The sequence below is a fragment of the Lynx canadensis genome, chromosome A2 (assembly GCF_007474595.2).
Source record: "Lynx canadensis isolate LIC74 chromosome A2, mLynCan4.pri.v2, whole genome shotgun sequence".
Lineage (NCBI taxonomy): Eukaryota > Metazoa > Chordata > Mammalia > Carnivora > Felidae > Lynx > Lynx canadensis.
In genome coordinates this window covers 96320048-96329628 of record NC_044304.2, presented here as the reverse complement: position 1 = coordinate 96329628, position 9581 = coordinate 96320048, and positions in this window count along the sequence as shown.

Genomic DNA, 9581 nt, shown 5'->3' with positions numbered 1-9581 from the left:
ACTAGTCAACTCCATTAATTTGGTAAGAATAAAATTTATCAAACATGTTGTTTGCCCTTATGCAAGAGAATAAAAATATTGATTTTTCATTCAGATGATTTAAATATATATATTTTTAAAAAGTGATTCATAGAATGATAAAGTTTCATGATTGATATAAGAATTATTTTTATTAATTTTTAAAATAAAATTACTAAAACAATGATCAAATAATAAGCTAATTACCTTCTTAGTAGACTAACCTTAAGCTCGTAGTAGGAAAAAAAAATGGAGAAGATATTGTCACTATTAAAATGAAAAGCTATGGAATTCTACAGAGTTTAAGAAAAGGATAAGGGATGTATAGTTATATCTATAAGTTTTCATTTGTGCTTTAGAATGTTTGAAATGTAATTTCATTTAGCTGTATTAATATCTAAGAGAGAAGTTGAAAACTGGAATGAAAAGTGGAAAATGTCTGATATAGAACTAGACTAATAAAACCCTATACTCGATGATACACAAACACCCAGGACCCAATCCACTGCAGCATAGCAAAGGGGCAATAATAACTCATCGTGCCACTTGAGTTCTACTCTGACTTCCACCACCAGTAGAAGTCTTCATCTGTTTGTCTTCATCTGTTCTGATACACTGTGGTTCTATTGAGTAACCCAATGAGCACTTTCCCCTTCAAAGTGCCCAATTACAGTTTTCTTCTCCAAAGCACTAAACATATTAGAAGGTGTTGTCAATGAGGGAAATTCATTTTAGCCTGAAACCTGGAACAGAACTTAAGAGGAAAGATCTTTTTTTACCTCACTGAGCTTTGCATTACTTACGGCTTAAAAAATGTTTTATAAATGTTCATTTGAAATGAAGAAAATTATTTCACAGCATTTTCTTAATATCAGTGTATTTCTCTCACTTATTTCAATAGACCTTCAAACTTACAAAAAAGTCACAAAGGCACCTTGGGTGGCTCATTCGGTTAAGCATCCGATTCTTGGTTTCAGCTCATATCATGATCTCACGGCTTTGTGGGTTCGAGCCCCACATGAGGATCTGTGCTGGCAGTGCAGAGCCTGCTTGGGATTCTCTCTCTCTCTCTCTCTGCCCCTTCTCCACTTGCACTGTCTCTGTCTCTCTCAAAATAAATTTTAAAACTTTAAAAAATGGCATTTATTTAACAATAATACTATTGTTTAATCCACAGTCCATATTTAAATTCCATTACTAACTTTTAATATCAAGAATGACCCAAAAGAAACTTTATGAAAATATACTAAAACATAAAGAAGTCAATAAACTTATTTTTTTAAGGCTTTCCTCTTAGGAAAAAAAAAAAGAGAGAGAAAAGATGATGCTCTTTACCATTCTCTAAAATTTTTAGAGATGTCACTTTTTCCATAATGGAATAAGAGCTCAAACTTTTCTATAAGGTCTCTGGTTTTTCTTTCCAAAACCAGTTAACCAGCAAACATTAACCTTTTTTAAATAGAAATGCATGGCATAATAAGATAGATCTCTTTAAGCTGATCAATAGAGCAGGAACAAAATTAATGCCCAGGACTGGTGACAAAGTATGCCACTCACTTCCATGAAATAGCATGTGTCTGTCTGGGGGCAGAAAGCATTTAGTGCAGAAAACAGCTATCAGGATTTATTTTGCACTTTAAAAATGCTCTTATACTTCTTCCATGCACTCACAGCTTAAAATCGATGACTAGAAGTGAGAAGAAACTTCTGGATAGCCTCACCAATTAACTCATTCCTTCTTAGATAGAATAGAAAAATGCTAACATGAGTGCTAGCTGAACAGAGTTCAGGCTGTTTTGGTAATTCCAAAAGTCCCATACTGTAGCTCAGTCTGCATTGAACTTCATAATTAGGTCAGAGAAATGATCACACTGCCTCTTAGGCCAAGAGCAAGTGCTTAAATAGTGTTTACAGCCCTGAGTAGATAAGCCAAGTTTAATTACTTCTGGTTTTCAATATGAAATTCTTTCCATTTTGAAATTCTTTGGCAATTTTCTGTATATCTCAAGTGAAAACTACTGAGCCAAAGAGGGATACTTTTTGGTCTTTGTGAGAACATTAATTCAGTCATTCACTCATTCAAAAGCTGTAGACTTTAGCTTACTGATGGAAGCAGCAGCAAGATAATAGTTATCTGTATATTAGTTTTCATTTTATAAGACTTTTAACATACATAATGTCAAATGATCCTCATACTTACTGCTATAAGACAAAGGTTCTCAAAGTCTCCATTTCACAAGAAACTGCTTAAGCGCTTACAAAATAAAATGTTAAACAAGACAGCCCTGTGCACTTAAGGAATTCAAGGTTACAGGTAAAATACTCAGCTAGGTGGAATTTTCATTAAATATAAAGAATAAAATTTGCACTTCAAAGTTGTTTGGTATGAATTATCTAGATTTCAGTTATACAACTGTTACCAGGGTCTCATATAAGTCATATATTATGATTAGAAGAAATGCTGATCATACTTAGAAAAATAGAGCATAAGTACAGAGTTAAAAATTATAGGTCAGAAAGATTCAATGATAGTGAAGTTTACACTCATTTTCCTGAATATTCACATGAATAATTATGGGAGAATTATTGTGAATAGCCATAAAATAATCTGTAAGTAATGTTGAGCAGCAATATAGTTTACTGAGTTAAGATTAGCGTAACAGCTCTATCATTGACTGAGTTAGTAATATTGGGCAAGTTTTTAATTCTCTGATTCTGTCTTCTCATCTGTAAGATAGGGTTAGTAAACAGTCTCTTCCTTGGTTTTTTATATAGATTGAGGCACTATGTATAAAATACCTAGTATAACTCAGTAAATGTTATCTCTTTTGTATGAGTATCCAAACAGTTCTATATGGGGTTATTTATATATTTCTAAACACTGTATGCTCTCTGGACTTGGATAAAGGTAAATATTTCTTGTAATGTCTGTATCTGTCTTCAGTAAAGCCTTCTGATATAATTTTACTGAAAAATGAGGGAGGAAGAGACCATATAATGAAACTTGTTTCACAAAAATATTATCCTCCGTTCTGCAAACACTGTTACATATGAGTTTAATATTTCCTCATTATCACTCTAAGAAATTCAAACTTTTCATAAGAAATGTTTTTTTATACCATAATTTGTAAAACTTTGGAGTTTTGTTGGGAGGGATGCTAACATGGATGGAAACAGAAATAATGTCTACCTACATTTGCATCTTTATTCAAAAGAATGTTATTTTTTAATGTTCATTTATTTTTGAGAGAGAGAGAGCACATGCATGAGTGTGCTGGCAACAAGCAGGGGAGGGGCAGAGAGAAAGGGAGAGAAAATCTCAAGCAGGATCCACAGTCAGTGCAGAGCCCAATGCTAGGCTCAACCTCATGAACCGTGAGACTATGACCTGAGCCAAAACCAAGAGTCAGATGCTTAATCCACTGAGCCACCCAGGTGCTCCTAAAGAATGATAGTTATTTTTGAATGAGTTAGGTTTGCAATCTCTGAGCAAATCTGTGCACTTGGGACCAAACAGATCATATCATATGAGGCAGCATGGGTTAGTGGGAAGCAAATGGGCTTTGGAGATAGATTCCCCTAGTTTACAAATCCCAGTTCATCCATTTACTCCCTGTGCAACTTGGAGCATGCTTTTTAACTATGCTCAGCTTTGCTTTCTACTCTTTCAACAGAAACTGCTAATTCATACCTTTTAGGGCTGTGGAAAATATTAGAGGTATTTTGCAACGTGTGCCAAACATTTGATAGGTGTCTAGTAAATCATGTTTCTTGGTTTTATTTTTAGCTATTTTGATACATAATTTTATGACCTTGACAAAATGTTCATAGTTAGCTTTTTCTTTTATATCGTTCTTTTAAAAGTAGCATCTTCAAAATCATCCCTCTGTTAGATAAAGGGATCTTTTGTTCACCCGTGGTACTTGATTTGTTTTCTACTTGAAAGCAGGTCTCTAGGAAGATAAGAGTATACCAGCAGCTAAATAAACATCAGGAAGGTCAAAGCAGACTGCTCCTGAACTCGTGAGCCATGACCTCCAGATTTATTTCTCAAAGAAATAACTTAGCAAAAAAAAAAAGAGAAAGAAAGTATTTTCTGACTTTACTGGGCAAGGAGGAAAAAGACTCTAAAATGCTAATAGCTTATCTTTGTACACAATTCCAGATGTACTTGGCCACTAAACCTGTGAGCAAAGGACTCTATCTTTCCACTCTCCTTCAGAGTAAACCCACAGTGAAAGGATGAAATGAACAGTTCTTCATTTCAGTGTGTCTACCCACTCTGACTTCCCAATCCATGTTTAAGCATCCAACAATGCCAAGTCTTTTTGATCTTTTTTTCAGTATCCTCCCTCATTGAAACCTTACCTCTGATGTTTCATTAACACAAAAAACCTAAAAACCAAGAGCAGCTTAATGCTTTTTAGTACGCTGGGCTTTGCATTTCAAGAGAAGTCAAAGGCCAATATTTCAATTGAAAACATGAAGCATAATTTGTTTAAAAAAAAAATGTCAGGCTTTTGGAGGAAAGGGTGGCAGATTAGGAAGATGATTAGAACTTCCTGCAAAAATGAAGTCATATTGGATGATTGGTGCCAAGCGATCTCTTGGGCATTTTGGTTAATTTGGGAAAAATGAAAATGTCTATCAGACATACTTTTGGCTTATTCAAAATGAAAATCACATAACTGAGTCCCATGGGAAAAAAAGTATTCTTCAATTTAGATTACCTATTTTAATAAAATAAGAATAAAAATGAGAAAATCAGTACTACTTTTATCCTCTAAAATGTTAGTTCCTGGGCTACATTTAGAGAAGTATCATCTGTAATCCCTCAGATTTCTTAAGACGTGTTTCTGGGTATTGTCCCACTTCATACTTGTCCTGGGAGCACCATTATCATCCTTGCTTTGTGAAACCTCAGAAAAGAAAAGTAGTTAAGGTTGAATAGGTAGTTAGCAGCAGAACTGAGGCTAGAATTAATTTATCTTATTCAGTGGACTGTTTACTGAATGCCTATTGTGAGCCAGGTCACCTACCATTCAGTGCTGCTTGGCCTCCCTCATTATTATTGCAGGCTTTCATCTCTGTCTGGCCTTGGTATGGCAGAGCAAAAGGGATTATACAACCTTCATTACACTAATGCCATGAGTTGACCAAAGAGGGAATGGGCTTTGGTTTCTCCAATTTGCATTGTACCCACAAAGCTCAGGAGCCCTAGTCTATACTGGGTGATCCCCCTGTGGGTTAGATTGCATGTCCCTAAGAAACAGAAACAACAACAACAACAACAAAAACACCAAAGTTCTTCTCCCTTTGGAGGCTTTTATTCTGTAATCTTTCTTTGAACAGAAAGGTACTATTTGACATTGGCAAAACTAACTAAAGGAGTTGATAGTTAACCAACTGGAACGTATGATCATGTTCTTCCTAAATTTAAGGCCAGTCCTAATTTTAACCATGATCCAACAAGTCTTGGTTCTCTGTGGCTCTTGTATATACCAGAGTCATATGAAGGAAAGCCAGAGTGCCATTTTTCCCACTGGTTTGGCAGTATGTTGATCTTTTGTAAAGCATACCAGCCAAATAAATTGATCTCACATCTAGTTTGCCAAGTATTTCTGCATTTACCAGGAAATGGGAAATTATCTTTCACACCAATGACATTGAATACTCCTATCTTTCCTGAGATTTTTCTGCTTTGGACATGAGCAATCAAGGCTCTGTGATATGGATAAAATTCCTGTGAAATCCTTTGGGTCTTTTGGCAAAGAAGCACCTCTGCCATTTGTTTTTATTCTAAAGAATTGCATCCATAGGCCACAATCTGTCTACCATTCCAAAACATAGCCAGATGGACTGTTAGCGGGTCTGTTCTAATTTGGGAACCATTCCAGCTCTGAAATAAAGTGCCTTAATAATTTTGTTCCATGTGTATCAGCCATTGACTGAGGTTTTGGCCCACCACAAAGAGCAATTACACAGCTTTTTCATTACTATCATTATCCATCTGTAAAGCGTCCTGTCAATAAACTACATTCTCTGCTGCTTGAGGTCTTTTTTAACCTAGCCTCCTGAATATTATTCTATTCTGCCTAAGGTAAAAGGAGACCCAGCAAATAGCAACATATGCAACAGAAGGACTTGTAAAGATAGATTAGTGACCAGTAGATAATGGAAGCGTCTGTGAAAAACTAACAAGAGTTCCCTTCCTGTCTTCAGCAACAACCCAACCTTGGAGCTAAACCCATCCAACACACACATAATCTCTTCAGGGCTTGTGGGGAAAGCTATTTATTACAGAGCCTGCACGTGCCTTTAGATAGACTTAATCATGTGGTATCTTTCCTGAAATTGAGGAGGGAAGTTTCGAAGTAATGAGAACATTGGTTATTTTACCGCTACTTTATTTTATTCATATCACACAGTTGTGATAATTATTTCTACATGGCTATCTACAGAGCTGATATTGAGAATATTTAATCGTGACCATACCAACAAAACGCATATTCTTCTTATAGTTCATATAAGTTATTTTTTAACATCTCAGAAATAATGATATTTTTAATTTGGTGTGAGTGTTAACAGCATTATGAATTTTGTTGATTTATTTATTCAGTGTATTAAATATCCCTCAGCTATAATTTAAAAACTTCTGTGGTAATTTGTTGATGATGATTTCATCAGATTAAAATTTTAGCTACACATTGAATTTTGATTAACACTTTGGCCACCATATTTTGGAGTTGTTTCAATTATCCTAAAACTAGAGGAGTCCTTTTTTCTGTTTGTTTTTAAGCTTCCAATAGCAGTGGCTTTCACAGTTGGCACTGTTGACCTGGAAACCAGTATAAAGAATGAACAGAATAAAAGAAATAAGGATTAAGAGAATATAAATATAATTGTACGGACACACATATTTCATACTGCCAGTTCTGGAATTGCTTTGAAGAGTATATGAAAATAAACTCAAGGAAAAGAAATATTTTTCATATTGCCTCCCTAGATTGGTAATTTGCTAATGTCTCCATCTTTCAAGATGTTGGGTTTTTTTCTTCACTTCTATTTTGTGATGTGTAAAGGTAATGTGTGATTGGAGGAAATACCCTGAAGTCATAGGGCATGCGAGAAGGACACATGGAACACCAAAGGTGATAATTTGGCATCTCAGATCCCTTCCAATTTGCAAAGCACATTGCAAAAGCAACTCCATCTAGGTTCCCACACTAACTTCCATCCCACCATTGCCTACAGCAAATTCCTCATACAGTAAAGTCATATTACCATCCATATAGTGCTACGTCTATAAATTATTAATTCAAATACATTAATTCTAATGAATTCAAAATGAAGAAATTAAAAATAAGAATTAAACATCCTGTCCATGACCAAATAGTGTTTTATAATTTAAATATAATACAAATTGTAATAATACTTTAATTTTTACATTCCACTGTGTTCTCTCTGGAGAGCCCTTTATCCAGGCACCTCCAACGAGCTTACAGCAGGGGTTCTCAAATTTTTACTTGTATGGGAATCATCTGGAGGGTTTATAGAAACACTAATTGCTAGGCCTCATCACCAGTTTCTGGCTCAGTAGGTCTGGGGTGGGGCCAAAGAATTTGCATTTCTAACAAGCTCCCAAGTGATGCAGATAATGCTGGTCCAGGGACTACACTTGAAGAACCACTGGCTAAAAGAACCATCCATCCTGCCAGGATTGGATTTTCCATCAATCAGCCATTTTGAAAGCTCTCATATGAGTAAAGACTTTATTTTTTCCCAGCTTTATTGAGATATAATTGACATATAACATCGTATAAGTTTAACATGGATAATATGTTAATTAACGAGCAAAGAATTTATATAAGAATCGAGTAAAGTTAGAGTACTGATAGGAGATGCTCTGAATAGCATCTAATACTATGTTTCTGGAGATTCAGAGGTTCTTTTCATAGATGGTGCTGCTCTCCTCAATCAAAGAAGTTAACCACCAAACACCTGTGTGACTAATTGCCATCTGTGCTCTCTGGAACCTTGCTAATAGAAGAACATGTCAGAGATCTTTAATGAATTTCAAAATGCACTGCTTGTGGATGATCTTAAGCACTTTTTATGTCAAGGAAATTATGGACCTCCTGTCTAATGTATTATATGAATCCAAAGAAATGAAACTGAGCCAACTCTTTTATGTGATGTGGCATTAAAGTTAATTAAAAGGTGGGAATAAAGTCTATAGTTACATAATCTACACAGGTTTCTAGAATGAAAAACCTGGTCCACCTGCTGAGTCCCCCATTTGGTATAGCAGTTAGGGACTGGGGAGTATTCCCCACTGGCAGGAAAGCACATATCTAATGTTTCTATGAAAATGGAATTGGTCATAGCTTAAACTAAGCAAAAATCTGAATATTTTGATTTATAAATTTACAACTTCTGTCTGCCACTGACTGCCACTGAGGATCACTATATTTCCCCAGTTACATAATGAGGGAAAATTATGTTGACCTGCTCCATAGTTTTGTGAGAACACTTTTAATAGAAAAAAGCTCCTTTCTAGAACTTTCTAGAATATAAATAATGGTCAAAGTACTCATTACTGTATCTTTGTTCAGTTTGATTAACCAATTTATGTGAAAGTTCATGCTGTAAAACAAGAGTACTGATAGAGAGTAGTGAAAGAAAAAAAAGGAGCTATGTTTTACATGTAGAGGGTTTTGCTATTATAATGGAAGTATATATTGAACTGTTGATCTAAGAGGAAAATTTTGTCTTCATATATATTAATGTTAATTTTATTGTACTGTCTTTACAATGACTAAGTATTTTAGTGTGGTAATCACTGACTTTGCCCACACCTTCATCTTTTTTCCGCAGATTCATTCATTCATTAAACAAATACCTCGCGTTCTATCTGAACTGTGGTTGGATCTGTGCCTTGACCCTATGTTTTAATCAAAGTTATATATGTCCCATATACAAAATATTCAAACATGAAGTTAAAAGAAATTAAAGAAGACACATGAAGATACCTGGCATTTATGGGATAAGTGATTTAAAAATACATGAAAAATCAGATCAAATGTGAAGTTTTGTTGTTCTTCAAATTGTTGCTTTACTTTGAAACTCTGTGAAATCATACTTATATCTTTATCATATATCTACTTATCAAATTTTATTCACTTAATAGAGTCATCCATGCATGCAATAGGCATTAAAATAAACTAATTTTCCTATAATCATATTCCAGGCCAGTGCCTACAACTATGAAACACAACATTACTCCACAAGGAATTGAAGATCATAGTTTTCTACAGAAATAAAGTCAAACATTCCTATTTCACAAAATCTTCAGTAAAGTGGGTTAAATATCGCATATCAGTTTCAGGCTAAGTTAGCGAAATCGGAAGCCTTATTCAGAGCAAGTATTTCAGGGTAAAATAAAACATTAGTATTATAGAACTCTGGATAGAAAGTTTCAGTGTAGCTTTTCCTTAGGGTTTAATTTGTTAAGGGCTGAATATGAGTAAAATACATTTCTAATTCTTTTCCCATTAGATCTT